The 26,982-nt window shown below is 54.7% G+C and overlaps 1 protein-coding gene across 3 annotated transcripts in view; it reads right to left on the reverse strand.

The window, feature by feature from the left end:
• The window catches only part of LINGO1 (leucine rich repeat and Ig domain containing 1), a 211,755-nt gene extending 198,427 nt beyond the window's left edge, over positions 1–13,328 (reverse strand). For 2 of the 3 annotated variants that reach the window (XM_065906956.1, XM_065906954.1), the window contains exon 1: positions 12,182–13,302. The gene's annotated coding sequence lies outside the window, so the exon portion shown is untranslated. Of the gene's footprint in view, positions 1–12,181 lie in introns of all 3 variants that reach the window. The other variant, XR_010659206.1, reaches the window with a different exon arrangement.
• Between the last annotated feature and the right edge of the window lie 13,654 nt (positions 13,329–26,982).

The raw sequence follows: 26,982 nt of genomic DNA on the forward strand, positions 1-26,982 counted from the left end.
GCACAGCCAGGCCCCTCTCCAGACTCATCCCCAGATGCTCCCAACGGGGCACGCAGCCCTGACTGTTTTCTGAGAAGCCTCGCTCGGTCCCACCTCCAGGTCTTACCCTGAGAAGGGAGCATAAGCAGTGTGCATGCCTCCCCTTGGGGGGAAGTAAGGCAGGTAGGTGTGAGGGTGCAGACCCAGAGCAGATGACCGAGACAAGGACACACAGCTCTAGGCTGCACACTAGACTTCCAGAAATGCCTCTCCCACCCCAGCCTCTTCCCCACCTCTTCCCCTTCGCCTCCTGCCTCCAAATACAGAGCAGCCACCAGCAGCATCTTCCTGAGTTCTAACTTCCTCCTTCCTAGTTGCAGCACAGACTCTCCTCGAGTGGCACACAAATGACACAGCCTCCACTAGAAGCAGATGTTCCTAGGTTTGAATGCCAACCCCTCCACTAACTGTGTGACCTTTCCATGTCCCTCAATCTCTCTAAACCTCAGTTTTCTCATCTGTTAAATGGGAACAGTAGTAGTACAAATTTCATGGGGTTGTTTTTAGGGTTAAATGAGATAATATATGTAAAGTACCTGGCACTATGACTAGTAGGTGTGCAGTGAACTCACCTCTGCCCTACTTCATACTCACTCCTCATGCCCATGCACACAGGCTCCCATGCCACCTTGCCATCCCCTGATAAAGGCTAAGAAGGCACACACCAGCTGGGTGCAGAGAGGGCGGGAGGCACTGATGCGCTTTGCACACACACAGGGGCCTGATCCCTCCACACAGAGCCAGGAAGCCCTCGTTTTCTTGGCTTAGGAAGGATTCCTCCTTCCTAAGGATGGGGGAAGCTTCAGTCAGAACCCTGAGAACCTGCCCAGGCAGGTGGAAGAGGTGACCAGAGGCTTAGCCTTCCCTCCATCCTGTGGCTACGGCCCAGCCCTCAGCCATCCTCACAGTTCTGCCTGACCCAGGGCCCAGAGAACAACAGTTAGTGGTAAAGCCCAGAGCAGAAACCAGGACTCAAAGACAGTGAGATCCAGCCAAGCTAGGTAGTTTTGGTCTCAAATCCCAGACCCATCACTGACCAGCCAAGTGACCTCCCAGAGCCTCAGTTTCCTCATCTGTAAAATGGTGCCCATAATGGCCACTTTGCTGCAGTGAGCACTAAGCTCTTCCAGCACCCTGCCAAGGTTGCAGCACACAGTCAGTCAGCATGGGGACCTCTGCTGGTTCTATCCCTGCCAAGGTTCCAGCACATAGTCAGTCAGCATGGGGACCTCTGCTGGTTCTATCCCTGCCAAGGTTCCAGCACGCAGTCAGTCAGCAAGGGGACCTCTGCTGGTTCTATCCCTGCCGAGGTTTCAGCTCGCAGTCAGCCAGCATGGGGACCTATGCTGGTTCTACCCCACCTGCCCCCGGACTCTAGGCACAGTGCCATTCCTACCCCCCAGCAAATGGAGAGCAGAGGGAAGGCCTGCCCTATTTCCTGTGACCCTTGCCAGCCCACTGCCCACCCAGCAGGTGACTGAAGGACCAGTCAACAGATGGGCCAGTGGCCACGGCCAATCCTCCCTACCCTTCTCACAGCAGCAGAGGGTCATTCCCTGCCTCACTTCATCCCGGAGAGGTGGCGACATGCCCCAGGTCCACAGCCCACACAACCACTTGGGGGAGGCTGGGTGCTCTCTCCATCCCCAATGGCAGAGAACACACAGGCTTGACGTAGGGTCTGGCCATGCACAGGGCTGTGGACGAGGAATCAGAAGGTGTTTGACCTTTGTCTCTTGCTCTCCCTCCGATCACCTTCCTCCCAGGGGACTCTCCTGCTCACTGCTCCTACTTCTGTCCTCAAGAAATAAGCCCAACAGTAAGTGTGGCACAAACCAGGGCTCTCCTCATTGTAGGGGCAGAGATGGGAGCACAGGAAGCCTGTGTCAGCCCTGGATGGCTGAGCCTCAGGACACCCCGCTGAAGCCTCCTCCCCAACCTGCACACCCACGCTCCCCACTGGTAAATGATGAGGTGTGTGTGCGTGTGTGTGTGTGCACGCATGCATGTGCATGTACAGAAGGCAGGGCAGGTCCTAAGAACCTGGGGCAGACCCCAGGATGACTGACAGCCCTTCCCCAGCTGGGCCCACCTCTGCCCCTTTGAACCAGAGGGAGCACTGGTCTCTGAATCGCAAGTCCATAAGGCCCAGCAGCAGGGGATTCTGGGACTGAGAAACCAGATTCCTGACTTATTGCCAAGGCTCCACAATGCTTTTCTTTTTTTAATATTTATTTTTATACATATTTATTTATTTGATAGCATCAGGTTTGAGTTGCGGCATGCAGAATCTTCTATCTTCATTGCAGCATGCAAGATCTTTAATTGCAGCGTGTAGGATCTAGTTTCCTGACTAGAGATTAAACTCGGGCCCCCTGCATTGGGAGCTCCGAGTCTCAGCCACTGAACCACTGCAAGTACAAAAGCATTGTATTTGCAATGCTTTTCGATGTGACACTTGAGATGGGGTTGGCCACTCCCTGTGCCTCAGTTTCCCTATCTAAGCCTAAAAGAATGAGATCATCTCTGAGGCTGCCATCTAGTTCCAATGTTCTCCAGTTCCATATTTGTGACCCCTGTGACCCTCACAGAATCAAGAGGTGCTCACAAGTCACCAAGGGTGCTAAGGGCAGAAAAAGCATGTGTGGGTGCCAGAGGGCAGAATCACCCTGACCCCAGGGAGACAAGGAAGCCCAGGGAGACCTGCACCTGCCCTAGGCTGGCAGAGGACACCGGTCCTCCCTCCCCAAGGAGAAAACTGGGCCCAGGCGGGAGAGTGGAGACAGCTCCTCCATGGGGCTAGAGGCAGCCAAAGCCTTCCCTCCTTTCTGCACCTGCCCCAGCTCACCCCTCTGTGCCTGGCTTCTCATCTCTGTTCTGAGGCTACCAAAGACTCAGCCCAGCCCAGATCTCAGGCACAGGCCCCCCACCACCCCCCAAACACCCTCAGTTCTCCAAAAGCCCCTGGCTATCCAGGCTAGGCTCCTAAGCACCGCCCCCGAACTCCAGGCAGCCCTCCCCTTGCGTCCCTCCTGCCATCCAAAGTGGCTGGTGCGGGCAGCCCTACGCCTTGTGCCAGCAGAGGCTCCCTTGGCCCTGCATGGCCAGAGCCTGATAACAGTCTCCTAAATTAAACAATAAACAAGAAGTTGTTTTAGATTTTCCTGACGCTGCAGTTCCTGATTAATCCCCGTAGCAAACAAAAGGAAAAGAGCCCCGGTTATCCTAAAAGAGACTCACTTCCTGTTTCCAGGCGGAACCTCCAGCCTGAGCCAGAGGAACCACCCAGCAGCATCCTACCGCACCCACCTGCCCACGCTTCCCGCCTCCCCCTCGCCCCCACAATCCTAGGCTGACACCTGTAGACAGCCTCCTAGAGCCCGCTGCTCCTCCCCTCCCCCTCGGCGCTGTGTGACCGTGGACAGGCCAGCTTTTCTTACAGGCCCAGTCTCCGCATCTCTCAAGCATCCTCACCTCTCAAGGATAAAGTAAATTATGTGACCACTTGAGGTGAGACAAGCATTTTCTTATATTTTTTGGAGATGGATGCTGAAATATTTAGGGGTGAAATGTCATGATGTCTATAATTTACTCTAAACTACTCCAGAAAGAAAAAGATAAAGCAAAATGTGGTAAAATGTCAACAACTGTTAAATCTAGGTGAGTGGGTATATGGGAGTTTGCTACACTACTCCCTCTATCTTTCTGTACCTTTGAAAATGTTCCTAACAAAAAGTAAAAAAAAAAAAAAAAAAACGCATTGGTCACATGAGCCAGACCCCACAAATAATGCCTCCTGCTCCTGGCAGGCCTGAAAGGCAGCTGGGTCTCTTAAGTAGGTTAAACATGCCCCCTGCCATCTCCTTTATGTGGTTTCCCTAGAAATCGCTTTTGCACAAATTCCACTGAGTCCTAGCTCCACATTTAGAAGCCTGAGCACATTCAGAAGCCAGACACAGCACTTTAGTGAAGCAACTGTTTTCTTCTGACCAACCACCTTCCTCCCACCCACCACCTCCCTCCCACCCACTTCCTCCCTGTCCTTCTGCAAAATGACCCTGGATTAGAGTTCTTTTTTTTAATATTCATTTTTACTTATTCATTTGGCTGCTCCAGGTCTTAGTTGCAGCATGTGGGATCTAGTTCCCTGACCAGGGATCGAACCCCAGGCCTTCTGCATTGGGAGCTCAGAGTCTTAACCACTGGACCACCAGGGAAGCCCCTGGATTAGAGATCTTGATGCTGGCTCCTTCCTCATATGGCCACTACCCTCTCTGAGCCTCAGGTTGCTGCTCCTCTGCCCCACTCCCATTAACCAGAAATAATGACAAGTCAGGGACTGCTTAGGCGTCTCACTCAAAGGCACAGTGTTACCCCCACAGAGACTGAAATTCCCACTTAGCTAATGGGAAAGCTGAGACCCAGGCCAGGAGAGACTGGAAGCAGAACACAGAAGGTGGGAACAAAGGGAGGTGAGAGTGAGCAAAAGCTTCCCCTCACCCCCTCCCTATCTCTCTACCCCAACCCTGGCAGTGCGAATCTAAGTGAGGATCGCCAGCACCTCCCTTTCTCTTGTTCCTATTTACGAGCATCCTAGTCAGGAATAAATGACCATGATCGCAATCTCCCAGCCAGGCCCAGCTGACCCACACCAACATTGGCCAGGCCCGCCTCCGCCGATCGATAATGGAAGAGTTATCAGTACCCCAAATAATCAATTGCTAATTGCTGGATGCCATGCAATTCATCGGGGAGAGTTATGTGTGGCCAGTGACTGGGCATCCCCGCCCTGGCCTGGTGGAGCCTCCCAGGGGAGAGAAGGCCTCATCCGTAGTGAGTATCTCAGCAGAAAAGCCGCCAGTAACTCGGAGCTTCTCAAACAGATGTCCTGGGCCCAGCCGGAATCTCCAGACCCAGGAGGAGGAGGAAGAGGCAGTGGCCACAGAGGCTCTGAGGGATGGGCCACATGCCCTGGTCAGCCCATCTGGTCCCAGGCCCCGGGATCTGACAGGTGCGCAGGATGAATAAGATCAGTCCTTGCCACCAAGGCATTCCCAGGCCATGAGGAGCGACCAGCTGCCAGATATCGCAGGCTTTGCACACAGTAGGCCTCACATACAGTAGGTGGACAGCAAGTGTTTGCAAAACGTAAAGCAGATACACTGCTCTGAGTTCTGAGGAAGGAGAAGCTGCTCCCAGCTAGGGGGACCAGGAAGGGTTTCTAAACATGGTATTTGGGCTGAGAGTTGAAAAGCGGGTGGGATCTATGGGCAGAGATGGAGGAAGGACTCAGGCAGAGGGGTCAACAGAGCAAACCCCTGCAGGAAGGAAAGCCACAGGCGTGAGAAGGGGAGAGTGAGTGGCATTGGGCTGGAGCCTAACTGCACAGAGGACTATGGAAGGAGACAGCTGGGTGCAGGGAGAATAGGACTCTGCAAAACACTGAGGGGTCCAGACACCAATCTGAGTGAACAGGGAGCCCTTGGAGGATGCTGAGTGGGAGCGTGACAACCAGCATGTGTTTGGAAGGACCATTAAATGCCACGGAGTCCACAGTTCCTGCCAGGTTCCACCCCACAAGGGCGGAGGCTAGTCTTACTCATCTCTGTCCCCAGAGCAGCCAGCACAGCCGGGCCCAGAGGAAGCACCCAACAAGAGAACCGCTGAGCGATCACAGGACCCGCAGATGTAGGACGGGCGACGCCTGAACTCGCAGCTGTGGAAAATGATGTTTGTATCAAAACATGTATTTACAGTAGAGGCCCAAACACAGCCTTGGAGGCAGGCAGGGAGGGGATTATCTTCCACTTACAAAGAGGGACGCTGAGGCTCAAAGAGGGACACATAGTGACCTGGCCAAGGTCACCCAGCTGGGGGAGCCCAGTGTTCTCCCCAGAAGAGAGCCCCGAAGGCTGAGCCCTGGTTGCCTGGGCAGGGTCTAAGGGAACCCAAGAGGTAAAGGCTCCCCCCGCCACGCTCCCTGACACACACACACACACCCATTCCCGCCGCTGCCCCATGTTGGACAGACATTTCATTGGAGAAATGCCCCAATCACTGCCTCACTGAGCATCCCCCACAGTAACCCCAGCTGGGATTGACTGTCTGTCACCAAGGCAGCCTGTCCCTTCACCTGTATCAGAAACAGGGCTAGGCAGAGACTCTCTAGAATCCTCTCTACAATCCAAGCTTGTTGGGGATTCTAGACAGACTTTGTTGAAGACAGACCCACTTCTCCCCAGCCTCCACTTCCCCGAGGTCCCTTGATATGGGACCCATATCAAGGCAGCAAGAGTCCTGGACCAGGAGACCAAAGACAGGGTCAAGGCCAACTCGCTATGAACCAGACTCTGGAGAGTCACTTGCAGGTTTCTTCATCTGTGAAATGGGACGGTGCTCTCTGCCTACTTTACAGCATGCCATGGAGACTAAATGAGGGGTGAAACATAAAAACTTACTTATAAAATTATAAATTGGGCTTCCTAGGTGGCATTAGTGGTAAAGAACCTGCTTGCCAATGTAGGATATGCAAGAGACGTGGGTTTGATCCCTGGGTCAAGAAGATCCTCTGAAATGGCAACCCACTCCAGTATTCTCGCCTGGAAAATTCCATGGGCAGAGGAGCCTGGCGAGCCACAGTCCATGGGGTCACTAAGAGTCAGACACGACTGAGCACGCATGCACCACATAAAATTACAAAGCAAATTTTTTTCTGAAAAATAAGGCTCCTCTTTACTTCAGCCTAGAGACTGAAACTCGAACAGAACTCACTTCCCTCTCCCAGCAGAGGACAAAACATGACTGACACTTACTGAGATTCTTCAGTGTATCAAGCTAGTGCATGCTTTATATGTATTATTTCAAAGTATGCTAATGACACCCTGAGAAGGTAGGTTATCATTCTCACATAAGAGATTAGGAAATTAAGGCCAGAAAAGTGATTTACCTGAATCCGTCCAGCTCAGAAGTGGCTGAGACAGAATTCAGACTCAGTTCCAGATGGTTCCCATGCCCAAGGCAAGCCCTTTTAATCACACCAGACTGATTTGAGGGGCCCATTTCCATACTCCAAAATCTCAAAGCTACAGAATCAGTGACCAGGGTAAGGCTGCATGTCATACCTGAGCTGCGGGTCACACATATATACTCCACTCTGACCTGAGACCCTGACATCAGAGGCGCTGTGCCACCCCACGGCCTGTGGACCAGCAGGGCCAGAGGAGTGGCATGGGGAATGGGGGGGGGGGTGCCTGGCACAGCTGGTCCTGAGTTAATTGGATCAGTCCTGGGCATGGAGCCGCCTGTTCGGCTGCCCTGGCAGATGGGTGCTGAGACTGGGCCACCTGCCAAGGCCCAGCTTCCATGTCCAAACCAACCTGGACACTGAGGTTCCACTTTGGCCTCCTCCCGCCCTGACCCTGGGGGTGGGCAGCGCCCTCATGGATCCAGAAGGCCAGAGTGGCAGCCACTATCCTCCCCCCCGGGCGGCGGGCTCCTCTCCTGATGGGGCCATATGGCCGCACACTCTCCCTGATAGCTGGACGGTTGAAGCAAGTGTCTGAGGAGGCCCTCTGCAAAGGCCCCGAGGCCCCGGGGATCCCGCCCATCCCTGCCCTGCAGACCACAGGCACAGCCAGGAAAACCGCTGGCTGGAGCCCCTGCCCCCAACTTGCTTTATGACCTGGTGTGAGTCACTGCCCCTCAATGGGCCTCCAACTCTTCCTCTGTCAAACAGCAATGCTGACCAGCCCTCTACCGCTTCCCCTTGCATTCCACTTCCCAGGTCACTGACTTCCACCCAAACTCACTCCAGGTCTTCAGGGAGACAAACTTATCCATTTTACAAACATAAAAACTGAGGCCCAAGAAACTTCAGGGACTCGCTCAAGTGTGCACAGGGGAAGGGCCAGTAAGAAAGACTCATTTCTTGACACCAGGATGCCTGCCGACTCTGTAGGCCCAGGAGGTGGGAATGGTGACACCAGAGGCCCTGACTCACTCTGGTGGCCTGCATCACCCCACCCGACTCCCCACCCAGCCCGAATTTCTTCCTCCTCCATCAGAAGGGAAACCATGCAGAGTCCCTTGGCCATCCCAGAGAAGGCTGGCAAGGCGCCTGGCCCCGCTCTTGCCCCCACCACCAGCCTGCACCCCTAAAGCAGCTCTAGGATGGCTGCCCTGCCTCTGGCTCTCCCGGCCAACCACTCCCACGACCACCAGAGGGAGCGGTTTAAATTGCAAATCTGATCGCGTCCCTCCAGAACTTCACCCCTACAACCTCTGAATACGAAATCAGCCCACACTCCTCAGCTGGGCACTCAAAATCCTCCTCCGTCTTGTGCCAACCTGCTCTATGCCTGCTGTGCCCCTGTAGGAACCTCTCCACTGCAAACACGTTCCCCTCGTGCCTGGAGCCTCCCACCTCCAAACCTTTGCTAACACTATGCCATCTGCCTGGAAAGCCCTCACTCGGTCGCATCCTCCAGTCATTCACTTATCCAGCACATTTCCTGAGCATCCACTAAGTGTCAGAAATATTCGAACAGGTCAGCCCTTCTGGGTCCACCTGAAACAACCCATTGCCAGCCTCCCTCCCCCGTACCTCTCGGGGCCTGCCTTATACCCAGGGGTGTGGGTCCATGTCTGCGACTCCTTTCAGAGCTCATCCAGGGATGGGCCCAGGTGTGTCATAAGTACCCTCAGTATGAGCTCCCAGGCCTCAAAGCAAGAGAGGCCCCCAATATGAAGTGACCCCCAAGTGGACAGTTCCAGGCAGTGAAGAGCAAGACCAAGCGAGACACGGTTTCTGGGAGCAGATATTGAGGCCCTGGAAGCCCACAAAAGAAATTCTGATTGACCAGGGAGGCCCCCAGCTCCCCCCAAAGGAGGCCTGAGTGGTCAGGGGTAACTTTACCCCCTCAAATTAACCCAAGGCCCAGGCCAATCAACAACTTCTCACTGCGTGCTTAGTCGTTCAATGTGCCTGAATCTTTATGGATTGTAGCCCACCAGGCTCCTCTGTCCACGGGGATTCTCCAGGCAAAAATGCTGGAGTGAGTTGCCATGCCCTCCTCCAGGGGATCTTCCCAACCCAGGGATCAAACCCAGGTCTCCGCATTGCAGGTGTATTCTTTACCATCTGAACCACCAGGGAAACCCAAGAATACTGGAGTGGGTAGCCTATCCCTTCTCCAGGGGACCCTCCCGACCCAGGAATCGAATTAGGGTCACATTGCAGGCGGATTCTTTACCAGCTGAGCTACCAGGGAAGCCCACTTATCACTGAGTTTGTTATAATTTAAAACACAAACAGCAGGGTCAGGGCTTGGCTGGACAAGGAAATTAAGGGGGCCACGCTGAGCAGGACTCGTTCCCAGTCAGGAGGTTTAGGGCAGGGAGTGGTCATCCTCCTAAAGGAGGCAGCCGGGGGGGCTGGGAGCATCTGGCAGGGGCTTTCACCCCTGACCCCCAGATCAGGGGCCAAAGAGGTACCATGTTCTCTCTCTCTCTCTCCTCTTAGCTTGAGGCCCCATATGGAGGGCTCACCCTGCTGGAGTCAGCTGGGGACAGGGGATGGGGGTAGGGGTCAAAGAACCAGGGCAGAGTTCAAGCAGGTCTTGAAGGCAGGGGTGGGGCCAAGCAGACAGCTGACTATGTTCCAGCCACTTGGGTACCAACCAGAGCATCAGTCAGGCCAATACAAAGGAGCAAATGTCCAGAGCTCAGGGAGCCACAGGGTGACAAAGGGGTAAAGAGATGGGGGGCAAGGAGGTCAGGGGGCGGGGCAAGGACAGCTAAGGAAGACCGAGTCAGCTCAAGCTGGCAGAAAGGAAGGGGCAGAGGCCAAGAGAGGCTGCCCCAGAGTGAAGCCAGCAAAGCAGCTGAGGGAGCCTTCACAGAACCCAGTAGACCACCCCCACCACCCTGCCACTCCCACCCCCAGATGAGCTTTGGCCACTTCTGGGCAACAGCTCTCCCCACCTGAGGTCTCCAAGGGCCTGAGTGGCCCTGGGGATAAGTCCAGGGTATCATCAGGACTGGGCTGGGGAGAATTGGCACAGACACCTGCCTGGAGCTGAGAGCTCCTCTAGTTACCTGTGTCTCAGGTGGGCCACTTGGGAAGGAAGTGGTCCCCATAACCATCAGGCCCTATCCCCACCCCCAATGCACATTTAGACCTCTATCTGAGGAGTCCATTCACCTGAGGGTGAGCTCTTTGGCCCACAAAGGGACTCCATGGGAGAGACCTCAGAATAGTAGGAAGGGTTCCAGGATCCAAGCAGGAGGACAATGACAGGACCTAGAGTGTCAGGCTGGTGCTCTGATCCCAAGAATGACACTGACATCCCAGTGCTAAGGATTATAGGTTTGCAAACCATCAAGCAGAGATCAGGCGGACTCTGGGGTCTGCCCAGATGAGGCTGGCATCAAACCAGGAGAATCAGGCTGAGAGCAGCTGTGCCTACCTCCTTGTCCATCTGAAGAGTGTGTTGGTCACAGCAGCAGGAGAGCTGCCCTGGGGAGACCCTCCAGCAGCAGATCCCCAGAGCCCTGCTGCCAGGTCAATAAAGAGGGCTTGAGGGCCCTCCCTGCACTCTCCCACCTCAGCAAAGATCAGGGTTAAAGGATACCTTCATGGTGCAAGGGACTGACTGCCATTCCCCTGGCTCCATCTCTGCCTTAACATCCTCCTCTGAAATGGAGAGGAAATGTGCCCAACGGCCCCTCCATTCTCACAAGGCAGCAGAGAGATCACAGAGCGGCAGTGAAAGTGAAAGTAGGTCTAAGCCTGAAAACCGGTAGATATTACCATACCCCTTAGACTCAGGGAGATACAGACTGGCCCAGCATCACCACCCTCCACCCAGCATTGAGGCTGAGAACAAGACTTCTGACCCCACGGGCTCACTCACTGAGTGCCAAGGAGCAAGGCACATGGACAAGGGGGGCTGAGAAACTCAGCTGCTCCATCCCAGAATCCCAAGCTGAAAGGAAAGATGGGGAGCAATCAGAGAAGGCTTCCTAGAGGAGGAAGAATCTGCTTGGAAGCAGGGAGAATTCAGTAAAGTGGAGGGGCCTGCAGGGAGCCTGAACTCTTTCCCTGTCTTGGGCCTCTCCCTCCTGGGACACTGGCCTCCCGCACCTCTCAGGGCACCATCCTGGACTACCTGACCATCCTATCTTCTACTGAAGAGGCAGGGCTGGCATGGGGTGGGGGGTAACTGGTAAGCTTCCTGAAGCTGTTAGCAGAGGACAGGAATGCTAGAGGAGACTCAATAAGATGGAGGTGAGGATGGGGGCACAGCACAATCACAACCTCATCACAGAGTGAGGCAGCAGGAGCATGATTCCAAGAAAAGCAGGGGCGGGGTGGCACCAGGCTAGGGGCCTATCCCTAGGTTCTTGGGAGCTCTTTGGGGGCCAGGGCTGATGGGATGCACTTTCCTGGCAGTTCCCTCCTTCCAGCCGCCTGTCCCACGGAGCAGAAGGAACAGGGACACACACACACACAGAGGCACGTCTCCCAACTCGCAAACCTCAAACCCGCGTCCTCAGCCTGGCTGCAAAGATGACCTAGCGGCCCTGAGGCCGGGAAGCTGTCGCCCCGCGGTCCCATCTGACCCTGGCAGGGTCACAGGAATCCAGCGCCCCGAACGCCTCCAGAGCAGCGCCGCGGGGCTGAACCGGTGTCCCCAAGAGCCGGCGGCTGCACTGATAAAGTGGCTGTTCCCCCTTGACCCGCCCGGCGGCACGGCACGCGGCCCATTCCTCCCTCGCGTTCTCTCCGAGAAAGGCCGGAGTTCCACCATTAAAGCGCCTCCATCCTCTGCGCCCACACGCAAAGTTGCTCCAAGTCGCCGGGGTTCTGATGGCAGGTGATGGTTAGGCGGGGCCGCGCAGCGGGCGAGAGCGCGGTCACGAACCGGGGCGCTGAGCGCGCTCCCCTTCAGCTCCACGCGTGCACCCCCCTCACAACGGGCGCGCACCCAACACCCCACCCCCCACCCGCTGCCCCTGAGGCTCCCGCCCAATCAGAGGCCGCGCACGCGGCGCTGCCGGCGGGCAGACACCCCAGCTCCCCGGCCTGCGCCCCAGCGGCCCCGGCCCCGCCGCAGCATCCCTCCTGCCCAGCCACACTCACCGTCCCGGGCGCGCAGTCGGCGCGCAGCTCCGCTCCGGGGCCGCATTCCCCCGCTGGGCTCCTCTCTGGTTCCCGCTCCGGCTCGGGTTCCCGCTACGCAGGGCTCGGCTCTGAGATGGTGGCCGCGGCAACGAGCGAGGCAGGGAGGGCGTGTGCGCGAGTGTGTGTATGTGTGTGTGGGGGCGCGCGCGCGGTGCGTGTGCGTGTGCACGGGAGGGCCCCGCGCTCCCCTGCGCGCCCCGCTCCTGCCTCCAGTTCTCCACACTGCGATGCCAGCAGAATCCCTAACGCGCGCTCCCAACTGCCTGGGCGCTCACACTCGTGCACACACGCGCACACCTGGGCGCGCACACACCTCCGCCGCCGCACAACCGGCTCCGCACTCCCGACTCTTGCCCTCCTGGGGCGCTCACAAAGGCCCCGGCCCGCCGGGAGCCCCCGGAGCGCGGCCCGCTGAGCCTACGGAGTGGCCCTGCAGTCCTACCAGGCTGGCCCCGCCTTAGGTCCTCCGGTATTCCCGGAGGGGCTCCCTCAGGCGTCCCTGCTCCTTCACCCTGCCGGCCTGGCGGCGGCCGTGCTATCCGCCTAATCCCCGGCCCCGGCGCCCGACTCCGGCTTCTGGCGCTCCCACCCAGAGGCGCGGGCTCCCTGCTCCTCGCCTGCGCCGCCGCCCGCAGCCGCGTGCTCTCCCGCTCCTTCCTTTCCCTCTTTTCTGTCGCTGCCTCTCCTTCTATCTCGTCTCCCTTCTCCCACCTGCACCCGCCCGGATCCCGGTCCTCCGTCTCTCTGGCTGCCTCTCCGTCTATCTTGCCGACGCCCTCTCCCGCGCCGCCGCCTCCTCGCCACCGGCCTGCGCTGCCCTCACATTCTCCGCATTACACTGGGTTGCCGCCCGCCACTCGCAGGGCCCAGGGTTCCGGCGCACAGTGGGCGGCGAGGGGACCCGCCGCGCCCGGGCCCCACCGCCCCCTCGGCTCTCCGCCGGCTCCGCGCTCCGGCCTGGCAGGCGGCGACGTCCCGCGCTAGCCTCGGCTGTCACTGACAGCTCCCATCTTGCCCGGGCTTAAAGGGATAGCGCACCGGGCTCGACCTGCCCCACCCGGGGGCGCCGAGGAGGGCGGCCTCGAGCGCCGGCACAGTCCGGGGCGGTGGTGCAGCCGGGGCCGTGCGGGCGGCGCCCGGTCCGCCGAGGTTGAGCCCGGCCCTCCGGGGCTGGAGGTGAGTCAAGGAGACCGGCGGTCGGGCCGGACCGCGCCATCCAGGGGGCGCTCAGGGCTTGTTGGCGGCTAAGCCTAGGGGCACGCTGGAGGTGTGGGGCGGTGCAGGCTGGGCGCCCGGCACTGCGGGGGGTGGGGGGGGGGGGCGGTGCGCAGGGATCAGGCAAGCAGCTGTCCGGATCTGAGCACAGGGTGAGGACACCTGTCATGCTGAGAGAACAGGGCTCACAGGATGGCCTCCCACTCGGGCTGTGTGACCTTGGGCAAATGCCTGCCTCTTTCTGACCTCAGTTTACGCTTCCTTGGAAGGACATTGAGTTCCATCATCTCTGGGGCTCTGATTTGGTAGTATCAATAGATGCCTCCTCCCTGTAAGAGCAGGAAGTATGAAGGAACTTTACGGGGTGAAGGCGGTCCGGAAAAGCTCCTGGAGGAGTTGACATTGAAGCTAGGTATTGAAGGATGAGTAGGAGTTGGCTGGGCAGAAAGAGCATCCCCTTTCAAGAGGATATGCAAAGACCCCGGTGTGGGAAGCAGGGAAAGATGCCAGGTATGATTCCTGGGTCGGGAAGATCCCCTGGAGGAGGGATAGGCTACCCATTCCAGTATTCTTGGGCTTTCCTGGTGGCTCAGCCGGTAAAGAATCCACCCGCAATGCGGGAGACCTGGGTTTGACCCCTGGGTTGGGAAGATCCCCTGGAGGAGTGCATGGCAACCCACTCTGGTATTCTTGTTTGGAGAATCCCCATAAACAGAGGAGCCTGGCAGGCTACAGTCCATGTGGTTATAAAGAGTCAGACAGGACTGGGTGGATAAGCACAGCACAGCATATTGGGGGGAGTCGGGGGAGTCAAAGAGAAACTATAATAGCCTTGGGTTGAGGACTTTCAACTTTGTTGGGGGTAATAGTGGGGATGACACGGTGTAGGGAGAAGCCCTGCCCATCCTTCAGCCATCACAGATGCATTGCTAAGGGCTCCCCAAATCCAGGAGCCTTTGAAGGAGACCTCTTCTTTCCTGTTCCTAAGCCCAGTCCCAACCTCTGCTCCCAATCTCTCCAGCCAGACGCAGCACAGCCTCCCCCTGCTGACCGGAGCTGGAAATGGAAGAAGCCCAGGCCTGGCTGTGGTGCTGTGAGTCCCGAAAGGGTCTTACTTTAGCACCCACTCACCAAGGTGCCCTGCAAAGACCCCAGACTTAGTTGTCAAGTCATACCCAGTGCCAGCCCCAGCCTCAGTGTCCTCTTCTGTACAATGGGAATAAAAATCTCAGCCACCAAGGAGGATGGCAAAGAATTCCTGAGGAATGACACGCAAGAATGACCCAGCATATGAGAAGCATTCAGCAAGTGTCCTTTTCCTTCCACACACCTGGCCTTGGCTCTGTGGGCCATCCCCAAAGTGCTTGCTCTCTCCCTTTTCCCTCCTTCCCTGGCCATTTTCCTTCTGCCTTCCTACCAGACTTTCCGGGGGCCTCAAGGGAAATGAGCTCATGGCTGTTACCTGCTCTGGCTCAACACACCTCCTGAGGAGTCTTCCCAGGGCTTGCAGGTGGACCCTAGGGAAGCCAACCAGAGACAAACAGCCTTTCCCCAGAGTCCCTGACATCCAAGCAGAGCAGCAGTCTACATCCCCTTCCATTTCTCCCACTCCCCTATGCTGGGAGCCACACAGCCTTTGTGTTTGTGCTTGAGAATTTATGTCCCCAGTTTTGCTGTGCAACATCAGATAAGTAGCACACCCTCTCTGAACCTCAGTTTCTTTCCTAAGTATGGGGACAAGCTGGTGTGCCCAAAAGGGGCAATGAACATAAGTCTAAGTCATTTATTTTCCCTCAAAAAATCCAGGCCATGTCCCTTTATCCAGGGATTCTTCAGAGAGGCAGACAGATACAAAAGACTCTTGGGACCCTCGGATGTCCTGCCCTTGTGCTAGTGACCAGGAGCTGTTACTGCCTCTGCCTCCCAGCAGGCTTTACAGAAACTCAAGGCATGAATATGAGCAGACACATGGAGGAATCACTCCCCACTGCCACAGCATAAGAGTTTAGGGGCCAGGCCAGTGTGGGCAGCTCCAGGAAGATGCTTCTTCACAGGAAGCTAGGAACTAACTGCTTCCTGCCGCAAGGGCTGAGTCAGTGCCCCTACTGCTGTTTGCTCACAGCTCCTCTGCTGTTTTCAGCTGGGTCCACGGGCCAGCGGGGGAGACCTTGGCCGCTCCCCAGACCCAGTCACTAAGCCAGGTCTAGCCGGGGGCTAAGTGGCCTGCATGGAATCCCAGGAGACAGTGGGCATTTCCTGCCTGCCTTCTCAGTCAATAACTGGCTTCCTGGATCAGGCTGGAAAATAGGGTCACTAAGGGAGAAATGTCCCACCCAGTCAGGCTTTCTCTTTGCTATCTCTCATCCCACATCCCCACCTCCAAGTCTTTTCCCACCTGTCCTACCACCTCTTGGCTTCCACACATCCATCCACCTCTCAAGTCCTTCCCTACCTAAACAGCTTCCCCTGAGTACTCCCTGGCATCTCCAAGCTCTCTCCTCCTTTGTATCTTAACCTACTGTGTGTCAGGAGTTTTCATTCACTGGTTCATCTTTACACTAGTTCTGGCGTTATCATTCTCATTTCAGAGAAGAGAAAACTGAAGTTTAATGTGCACTTCTAGGATTTGAACTGAGGGCCATTTTCTTCATTCTTTCCACAAACATTTGTTGAGGGCTTGCTCCATGCCAGGCTCTGGGCCGGGTGTAGGGAATACACATCAGAGGACCTAGAGTCTAGAGAAAGACAGAGAACACTTTATATTGCAAAGAAACGTAAAATTACAACTAGGACAAGTGCCATGGAGCTCTGTGGAGCTATTTGGTTGAGGTACAGTCTGGTCTTGAGAGTCAGAAAAGGCTTCCTGCAGGATGTGACATTTGACCTAGCACCAGAAGGTTGGGTAGACATTAACTTGGAGCGGTCAGGGGCCCCAGAGAGAGGGAACAGCTTGTATAAAGGTCCTATGTGGAGAGGAAGGAGAGAAAGGCCATGTGGCCAGAGCACAAGGAGAGGGGATTGGAGATGGGGCTGCATGGGGCCAGGGCAGCGGGTTCCAGGGGACCCCACAAGGAGCTGAACGTTTAGCCTGGTGGCTCTGGGCTGGCCCTGCAGGTTTGAAGCAGAGGACAATGCCCATTCTTCCTCCAGCTGCTCCCCAGTCCACCACTCAGCACCTTTGCACCCAGGGGCCACTTCCACCCCTCTCTTCTGATGCCCCAGCCCTAGCACAACGTGGGACATACTGAGGGCTCAGACTTGCAGCTGAACTGACAACTTGGTGGGCCGGGCCAGGGAGAGACAGGAGACCTCAGCTCAGCCTTCACCCGGCCTCCAGCTGAATGACTTTGGCCAGCTCCCACCTCTCTCTGTCCCTCGTAACTGTAAGACAAAGATTAGACTGATTCCTTTGCCATCTCTGGTTGATCCTGGGGCATAACCTATAATAAGCGAATGGAAAAGACTCAACAGTCAAAATGATCCTGCCTGAGCCAGAGGATTCAAGGCCTAGAGCCCTGCAGGGGTATGGAGTAGGGTGCGACTTGGGGCCTGCTGCTGGCCTAGTGCCATCCCGTCTTGCCTCTCCTCCTGAGCTTACCTTCCCAAATGAAGCACTCCAAGGTGCTCCTCCTCCCCTCCACCCCAGCATGGCCCATGCCCTCACCCACTTCTCCCCCATCAGATGTTTGGGAGTCACTGTTGGCCTGTAAGAGCTGAACTGGATTCCTTGGGCATTTGGTTTTCCCATCTGTAAAAGGGTGTCATCCTTTCACCTCCTATCTCCCTGGGAGGAGGGAGGATGAATAAACGGCTTGTTGGTATAACCTCCACCTTCTGTATCAGGGGCACTGCTCCCTTGTCAAGTGTCCTCCCGGGACCTTGATGTCAACAGCACTGGGGGAAACAGACACACCAACTGACCTTTGATTTTTTTTTAATATTTGTTTACTTATTTATTTTTGGCTAAATGGGGTCTCGGTTGTGGCACACAGGCTTCTCTCCAGTTGTGGTGCACGTAGTTCAGTAGTTGTGGCTCTCGGGCTTAGCTGTCCCAGGACATGTGGGATCTCAGTTCCCTGACCAGGTATCAAACCCAAGTCCCCTGTGTTGAAAGGCAGGTTCTTAACTACTGGACCACCAGGGAAGTCTCCCAGCTGACCTTTTAAAACCTCCCCCAGAAGACCATAGCCAGCTGCCCTCCCCAAGGACACCACATACCTCCCAATAGGAAGTCCAGGGAAGGGTGACTCTTGGGATGCCCCCTTCCCTCTCCCAGGGCTCCTTTGTGGGTCCAGACAATGGCTGGAGGGGGACCCGTTCAGAACGTGCTCCCTCTTGGGGCAGCCATGCCCTTTGCCCTGTGGGAGGCTCGCTCCTCTGAGTTGTACTTGCTGCTCTGATTGGCCTTATCTTCTTAAGGGTCCATCCTAAGGATGCTGCCCCCAGGTCAGTTCATAGTTCTGTTCTATCAGCTTTTTCTACGATAATCACACCTACCTGTAAGTGAGGAAGCGCTTTCCTGTCCACAAGTCTATCCCATGTGCCTTCTCTGCAAAGCCTCACTACAGCCCAGGAAGTAAGAACAAGGATTGGCCTCATTTTACGGATAAAGAGACCGAATCGCAGGGTTATGACCAGTACAGACTTTGGGGACCTGCAGTCCATCACAGTCACGTGGGGGGTGGGGGGGAGTCAGGAAAGGAGGATGCCAAGGGCAGCAGGAGAGGTGGTTGCTGGAGATCTGAGTGGAGAGGTGACCCTGCCTATTACTGAGAGGTGGGACTGGAATTGCAGTTTGGGAGGCCAGTGAGGCAGGGGGAGTTTAAGGATCTGAGAGTATGCACAGTTCGGGGGACAGACTTACACTTCAGCTCCCACTCACAGAGGACGTGCTCTGTGCCAGGCCCTGAGGGGCCCGCTCCTCGGAGAATTCAGAGGCTGTAGGCAGACAGGCACATCCACTGAGGAAGGCCAAGGTTCCGAGTTCTGGAGTGGTAGGCACTGTGTCGAGGTGGCTGGCAGGATCACAGACCCAAGAGTCAGGAGCCCACGTGGCCTGGCCCTGAGCCTCAGAAGAGATGAGGGGGTTTCCCACGCTCACCTGGGCTGGTGTCTGTAGGATGAGGCTCCCCCCAGAAAGGCTGTGGATTGGCTGCCGTTGAAGGATGCTTAGGAATTCACTGGGCGGGGGAAGGGAGCCTGAGGAGGCGCGAGGGCAAGCAGAGGCCACCTCTGAGTCCTCAGCACCCATCAGCCTGGGCCTGGCTACTGCAGGCATTTAGGGAGCATGTGCTGGCCAGTTGGATGGTGTTTGAATGAAAGAAGGAAGCCAGGGAGGAAGAGTAGGAGGGAAGGAGAAAGGGGGTGAGGAGTGCATGAGAACAGAGAGAAAAATAAGAAAGTACCCACACTGTCAAGGAAGCGGCAGGAAAGCAGCTGGGGGACTGGAGGAAGGTGGCAGGACGAGATCAGAGCCAAGTCACAAAGGTCCTTGAATGTCATGGGCGGGGGGGGGGGGGGGGGGGTCACTGTACTTTGAAGGATTTTAAGGTGAGGCAGATGATCAGATCTGAATTTGTGGACACTCCTTCCAGCTCCTGGGGGGAAGATAGATGCAGGGGTGAAACTGGAGGTCAGAGCCTGGAGAGGCAGCCAGTGGGGTCCTCCAGGTGAGGGGATGGGGTGGAATGCAAGGTAGATACTTAAGAATTCAAGAAGCAGGGCTAGGTGAGCGTCTGAGTGTGGAGGTGAGGAAAGGAGGGGCCCCCCATGGCCTTTCCACAGAGCTTCCTGTGAGCCGACCCCTGCCAGTCTTCACGACTGTGTTCCGGGGGACACTCACACCCACCTCCCTGAGGGTCTACACTGTGTAGGGGGCACCACGGTGCAAGGCTTGAACCCCCTTCAGGCTGAAGCACTCCTCCGTGTTGCTGGGAGTGTTGAGGCTGGTTGGCCGGCCACAGATGAGACCCTGCCCCTCACCTGAAGAGAGAGGCTCCCTGCCCAGAGCCTTGCCCCTCCAGGGACAGCTGCATCCAATGAGTGACCAAAAGTGAAAGTATTAGTGTCTGACTCTTTGCAACCCCATGGACTACTAATAGCCCATGGGCTTCTCCAGGCAAGAATATTGGAATGGGTTGCGATTTCCTTCTCCAGGGGATCTTCCTGACCCAGGGATCGAACCCAGGTCTCCTGCATTGCAGGCAGATTCCTTACCATCTGAGCCACCAGGGAAGACCAAGCCAGGGGATGAAGGCTCAACCCTCCTGTCCCAACTCAGGACGAGCCCACAAAGAGAGCTCAGGTCCAGACTCCCATTGCTCTGTGCTATGAATGCATCACAAACCGTCTCCCCACTCTGCCCCATCCTGCTTCCCTCACTCCCTCCCTGCCATGGGTCTCAATCCCAATAAATCTCCTGCATGCTAATCTTCCTCAGTGTGCTGGTATTAGCATCCACATTTCACCCCTAAGGAAATTTCGGCTCAGAGATGTTAAGTGACTTGCCCATGGTTGCACAGCTGATAAGTGGCAGATCAGGGGCTGGTTAGGGAGGGAAGAAGCCAGGGACCCTGGCTGGCTGAAGCAGGGAGATAGAGGAAGAGTCAGTCCCCAGGGAAGGCTGGTTCAGCCTGTAGACCAACCCTGGAACCAGGAGGGATTTATTCTATCTGCCTCCCTCTCCCCATTCCACAGATGGGGAAACTGAGATCAGAGAAGAGATAAGATTGCCCAGGTACATGACGTTAGTTAATGATGGCCCTAGGAGTGTTCCCTAAGGTTCTGCCTCCCAGACCAACACAGGCATTTCCTTTGGTTTATTTATTTATTTATTGCTGGACTGGCTCTTCATTGCTGTGTGCAGGCTTTCTCTAGTTGTGGTCCAAGGGCTTCTCGTTGTGATAGCTACTCTTGTTGCAGAACATGGGCTCTAGGCATGCAGGCTTCAGTAATTGTGGCTCGAGGGCTCTAGAGTGTGGGCTCAGAAGTTGTGGAGCCTGGACTTAGTTGCTCCGCAGTGTGTGAGATCTTCCCGGACCAGGAATCGAACTGGTGTCCCCTGATTGGTAGGTGGATTCTTAACAACTGGACCACCAGGGAACTCCTGGGCATTTTCTTTGGACCAGACTGCTGTTTTCTTTCCACCGGCCCCTTTTCCAAGCCCAGCAGCGGGTCTCAGGCTCAGAGACCTGTCAGGGTTGACCCTTACTCAATTCCCCCAAGGCTGGAAAGAGGTGGCTGCGGTTCCCCCAGGCTTGCAGAGACCTTCGCAGCAGCCTGAGCTGCCCAGCACTGGCGTGAAGTTGGGATGAACTGGGCTGGGCAAGGCTGGATCTGACTGGCACAGTAGAGCAAACAGATGAAACAGACGGGAAGGAAATCAATTTGAGTGTTTGATTAATTTTAATTTTTAATTTGCGCGGAGAGTAGCGCTCCCCATTTGGTACCGCATGCTCACTGTGAGCTGCTGGCTCTGGCCATGGCTGCCACTGCTGCAGCTCGATGTGCCCGGCGGCTCCCTGCCCTTCTGTCACATGAGCCAGTCTCTCGCATGGCAGACTGGCTTTCTGCAAAGCAGAGAGGAAGGGGACCTCTGCCCCTTCTGCCCAGGAGAGACGGGTCTGCTAAGTCCCCTCTGTGCCAAGTGGGAGGAGCCAAAGCTATGCACCCTCCTGGGAGGAGACCAGGCTGGCCACGCCTGCACAAAGTCACGGTGGATGAATGAACTCTCCGGCGTGGTGACAGTCCAGTCTGGGGGGGCAAGGGAGATTCTGGGTGCACATCAGTTCACAGGTGCTAAGTAATTGCCCAGGCCACTTACATTTAAGAGCAACTATACCTGGAGTCAGATCTGTCATAAAACTAGGACAATCTCAGCTCTTGTGTTCTGAAACTTCGAGGGTCAAAGCTCTGTCTTTGTTGATTTGGAATTTGACCATATGGAGAAAGTTGGTCTGAACTGGAAGAGACTGAATCCATCATAAACACCGTCTAGCTCCTGGCGCTTTCTCCCCAACCCCCTCCCCACCAGGCCCTATACTCTGAGAGCATCAGCCTATGGGGTTGAGAACAGAGACCCTGGAAGGAGGCAGACATAGTTGGAATCCTGGCTCTGCCACTTTCTAGCTATGTGACCTTAGGCAAATCACATAATCTTTCTGAGCATAGCCTTCAAGGGCACACCATTCAGTGGCCTCCTTCAGGAAGCCTTCCCTGATTAAAACTTCTGTCATCACCACTACTACTCCCAAGTGCTGGCTCTGCCCTAAACACGAGCCCTCTCTGACCTTCCCTTGACCCTCAGTAACTTTACTGTGTGCACTGCACACATTGCATGGGATGATGTGCTAAAAAGAAAGTGGCTTTTGGTGTAGGCATTCCTGCTCCAAATCCAAGCTCACCTCCATGCTGGCTGCTTAGGCCCATCTCTTGAGCATCTCAGATTCAGTGGATCCAAACTGAACTCACCAACCCTCCTCAAACTCACCTTTGCCTCTTTTTCTTCCCCATCTCATTAAGCAATATCCCAGTCTAGGAGGTAGAACCCTAGGGAACACTCCTAGGGTCATCATTAACTGACGTTATGCACCTGGGCAATCTTATCCCTTCTCTGATCTCAGTTTCCCCATCTGTGGAATGGGGAGAGAGAGGCAGATGGAATAAGTCCCTCCTGGTTCCAGGTCTGGTCTACAGGCTGGGCCAGCCTTCCCTGGGGACTGATTCTCTCTCCATCTCCCTGCTTCAGCCAGCCAGGGTCCCTGGCCTCTTCCCTCCCTAGCCAGCCCCTGATCTGCCACTTATCAGCTGTGCAACCATGGGCAAGTCACTCAACATCTCAAGCCAGTGGGCAAGGATCCACTGAAACTCCTCCATCTGCCTCATTCCCCGCATCCTACCTGATGCAGGCCCTCTGTCCCTACCCTCCTCTTCTGCCCTCTGATAGCGCAGGCAGAGGGAGAGGGATTCTCTGTTGTATTTACTCCACTGCATGGCACGGCTAGGGGAGCCTTCTGAGAACAGCCAGTGCCCGCCTCCATTCTACAAGATGAGGACCCTGAAACCCATAAAGAGACAAAGACCTGCCCTGGGCCTGATGATCAACTGCCCACAACAGAGCCGCGGTGAGAAGTCCGGTGTCCTCTGCAGCCCAAGTTGGCGTTGCAGGGAGGTCATGGTCAGAGCCAGGCCCTGGGACAGTGGTAGAGGGGAACCTGAAGCCCCCCAAGTCCCGGCCCACCTACCCTCATACCCAAAACCCAGAGAGTCTGCAGAGGAGGGGTGAGCGCTGGGCTGTGTTCAAGTTCCCAGGCAGAATGAGTAACCCACAGCTGAGAAGCTCACGAAAGCCACACATCATTCCATGATGACTCTACAGCCCAGCACCTCGCAGTCCTGCTTGGAAGCGGCCACAGCAGCAAGCGGAAAGGGGCCTCAGTTATGACGAGAGCCAGAGGCCATTCTCTGTGCCCCCTCTCCCTGCACCCAATTCTCTTACTGCCTGGAATCCTATTAACCTTGTCTGGCTCAAATGCAAATTAATCTATTCTGGCCATTAGAAGAGTTGGTACAAGGGTGGGTGAGAGGGCGTGAAGAGGAGTCATCCCAGTTAGAAGTCCCAGAGAGAGACCCCAGGGTAGACCAGGCTGACCCCTTTTATTGAGCACCTTCTGCATGCTGGGCACTGAGCTAAGGGCTTCACAAGCTTCCTTGCTGCTCCAAGGCCCCCTCCCTGCTACCCAAGCATCATTCAACCCCTCCCAGCCTCAGTTTCCTCTCCTGTAAAATAAAATTAGTGTTAAGAGCTACCTCTAGAGTCTATTGAGTGATTAACTAGGAAAAAGTGTGTAAAGTGCTTCCTACATTGCTGGACACAAAATACATGCTAATTAAATGCTAATTATAGATGAGATGACTTTTGTGATAAAGCCAAGAACCGATCCAGTTCATGTTCATGATTGTTAAATTTGAGCTGCTGGACTTGCCAGGTGGTCCAGTAGTTGAGAATCAGCCTGCCAACACAGGGGGCATGGGTTTGATCCCTGGTCCAGGAAGTTCCCACATGCCAGGGGGCAACTAAGCCCATGGGCCACAATTACTGAGCCCTGCTCTAGAGTCCGGGCCCCACAACAAGAGAAGCCACCACGAGGAGAAAGAAGCAGAGAGCAGGCCACGCTCCCCACAACTAAAAGCTCATGCGCAGCAACAAAGACCCAAAGCAGCCAAAAATAAATAAGTAAATAATTTTTTAAAAATCTGAGCTGCTAGTAAGGCAAATGTTTTACCACTTGCTGCTGGAATGGGGTAGAGCTGGGGGTGGAGAGGGGATTCTACCCAGGTCTATGCAACAAAGGAGCTGTCTAGAAACCCACAGCATTAATACTAAGACAAAGCATAGAGAAAGAATAAGGTCACAGGAAATGGACCATAGGAAGCCAGAATCCACTCTTATCTTTTTAAAAGCCTCCCTCTCTGAGGTTTGGCCCTAAGTGAGCTGACCCCAAAGGTCCCTGGGTCTTTTGGATTGGACCAAGCCAGGCAGTCAAGGAGAAGGAATGAGAACTTCATCCAGTGGGAGGGAGAGGGGAGCGGCAGAGACTCCAGTGAGACAGAGATGTTAGGAAGACAGTCACGCGACAGCTACCGATACACAGCCCTTACAGCACTTGTGTTTGTCCTTTGCCCACATTTTCTCATCTCATCCTCTAAACAACCATGTCAAGGGTATCATTATGCCCATACACAGAGGGGGCCCCAAGAGGCCAATAATGACTTGCCCTTTGAGTCTTGATCTTTCTGTTTTCTAAAGACCAGGCTTGGAACCATATGAAGAAGGATCAAGGAGGAAGCTAGTGCCAGGGTCCAGCTTCTTCTCTGGGTTCCAAAACCCTTGGTCCAGGGCAGTGGGGCCTTCCAGTTTCGAAAACAAGGTTTCCTCAGATAATCAACAGTTGAGAAGCCCAGAAAATGTTTGCCTCTTCCTAGTCTGACTCTGGAAGCAAGATAGAGATTACTATGGGAAGAACCTGGCCGTGTACTGGAGGTTCTTGGAGCAGAGCTGGAGCAGAAATGCTTGAGGTTAAAAAATAATAACAAGAGTTTACTGCACTAAGTACATACCAAGCACTGCTTTACATGCATTATATGTTATGTTTCATTCTACAGCACCCTTCGAAAGTGAAAGTGACTCAGTGGTGACCGACTTTTTGCTACCCCATGGACAATACAGTTCATGGAATTCTCCAGGCCAGAATACTGGAGTGGGTAGCCATTAACCTTCTCCAAGCGATTGAACCCAGGTTTCCTGCATTGCAGGCAGACTCTTTACCAGCTGAGCCACCAGGGAAGCCCAAGAATACTGGAATGGTAGTCTACTCCTTCTCCAGCAGATCTTCCCAACCCAGGAATCAAACCAGGGTCACCCTTATTTCACAGATGAGGAAACTGACGCACAGAGACTGTTAGGTAATGCCTCCAAGTTCACACAAGCCAGAAGAGACCAAACCAAGATTCAGTTTCAGTCAGTGAGGTTGCACAGGCCATGACTCTAACCATCTACCAAGCTGCCCATCTAAACAGCCAAGTACTGCCCCCAAAGCCCAGAGCAACCCAGAATAGTGTTGGGAGTAGGACTCAACTTACAGCACTCCTATTTGCACACACTTTTTAGAGTGCAGAAAATGAGGCACCTGTATCTTTGCAGACTCAGCACAGAGAAGCCAGCTGGGCTGCCCCTGTTTTTGCTCTGTTCCAGAAGTCTGTCCTGACTGCTCTGTTCCACAGGCAGTCAGGCTGCATGGAAACATGAGGCCGCTGAATAACTTGGGCAAGCCCATGTTCCCAGGGACACAGGTCCCACCCATGTGATGATTTCCCAGGATGAGCCACTTCTGAAAAGCCCAATTCGGCATTCCACCCACCTCTGGGGAGTTTGGGGCACTCTCCAGGGTCCTGAAATAGCTCTCCTGCCTGTAAGCAGGGAGTCTGGAGACCCCAAAGCAGCTGATTTGGTTCTCTGGACATGTTCTCAAAAACAAGAAAGGTACACCAACATTTGTGACATGAACTATTACCCTAAGCACATGTGAGGAACTATTTCTTAGATTCATCACCACCATGACCAAGGACAATCCTTTTGTGAAATCAATGAATTGATGCTCCCTCCTCCCTGTGGGTGGCTCTGTTTCCATTTGAATTTTCAGTTAGAGGATGCGCCTCAATGAGATGGGCTGGTCTGTAGCCCTAGAATTGAGGTGAGTGCATCATGAGGTGTTCAGCCCAGGTGCTCAGTAAATGTCATCAGCTGCCATCATCACCACCATAATCCTCGTTATCCCCCATCATCCCTAGGCAGACCCCTCTTCTGGGATAGCAACACACCCAGATGTATACCCCCAGTTTGTGACTCCAGAAGCACATATGGGGAGAAGGCAGTGGTCGCCATTGCTGTGTGTGATGGCCAGATGACAGTCTTTAGAGGGAGGAGGAGGAAGGCCTTCCTTTCAGAGTCTGCTCAGATCCTCTCCATCCCAAAGTTCCCCCCTGGGGACCTGGAATATCCTTGTCCTACCTGTGCTTTAAAGTTTAGACTGAGTAAGGCTCTGAGAGTGTCTCCCTCAATCTCCCACCCACCATTCACAAGTCCTGATGGGGAAATCCCATGAAGTGACTCCAGGACCAATTGATTATAGGGCCATCTTCTCCCTCCATACCCTGCCTCTTTGGGCCCCCAGATTCCCCTATCTCAGTGGGAAACCAGGCAGCCAGATTCTAGTGATTGAAGAAAGCAGGGGCCCTCCTGTTTAAGAAAAGGACTCCATGTACCCTGAAAAAACATAGTTCAAAAAGACACATGTATCCCAAATTTCATTGCAGCACTATTTACAATAACCAGGACATAGAAGAAACCTAAATGTCCATTGACAGATGAATGGCTAAAGAAGATGCATTATTTACCTATATACAGTGGGGTATTACTTAGCCATAAAAAGGAATGAAATTGGGTCACTTGTAGTGACGTGGATGAACCTAGAGTCTGTCATACAGAGCGAAGTAAGTCAAAAAGAGAAAAACAAATGTCATCTATTAACACACATGTATGGAATCTAGAAAAGTGGTTCAGATGAGCTTGTTTGCAGGGACAGAGATGCAGACATAGAAAGCAGATATGTGGACACAGAGCAGGAAGGGGAGGATGAGACAAATTGGGAAAATAATATTGACATACTTTCACTAGCATGTGTAAAATAGATAGATATGGAAACATGCTAGGTAGCACAGGGAGCTCAGCTCAGTGCTCTGTGATGACCAAAAGGGGTGGAAGGTGGGAGTGGGGCAGAGGTTCAAGAGAGAGGGGACATATGTATACATACAGCTGATTCACAATGTAGTAGAGCAGAAACTAACACGACATTGCAAAGCAACTATACACCGATAAAAATACATAAATAAATGGAAGGGGCCCACATGCTGGGGAAAGAGCTGCATCCCCACAAGAGAAGAAGCTACACCTCTACCCTTTGCTCCCCACTCCTGCATTCTCCCAG

This window comes from Muntiacus reevesi, chromosome 15 (assembly GCF_963930625.1).
Source record: "Muntiacus reevesi chromosome 15, mMunRee1.1, whole genome shotgun sequence".
Taxonomy (NCBI): domain Eukaryota; kingdom Metazoa; phylum Chordata; class Mammalia; order Artiodactyla; family Cervidae; genus Muntiacus; species Muntiacus reevesi.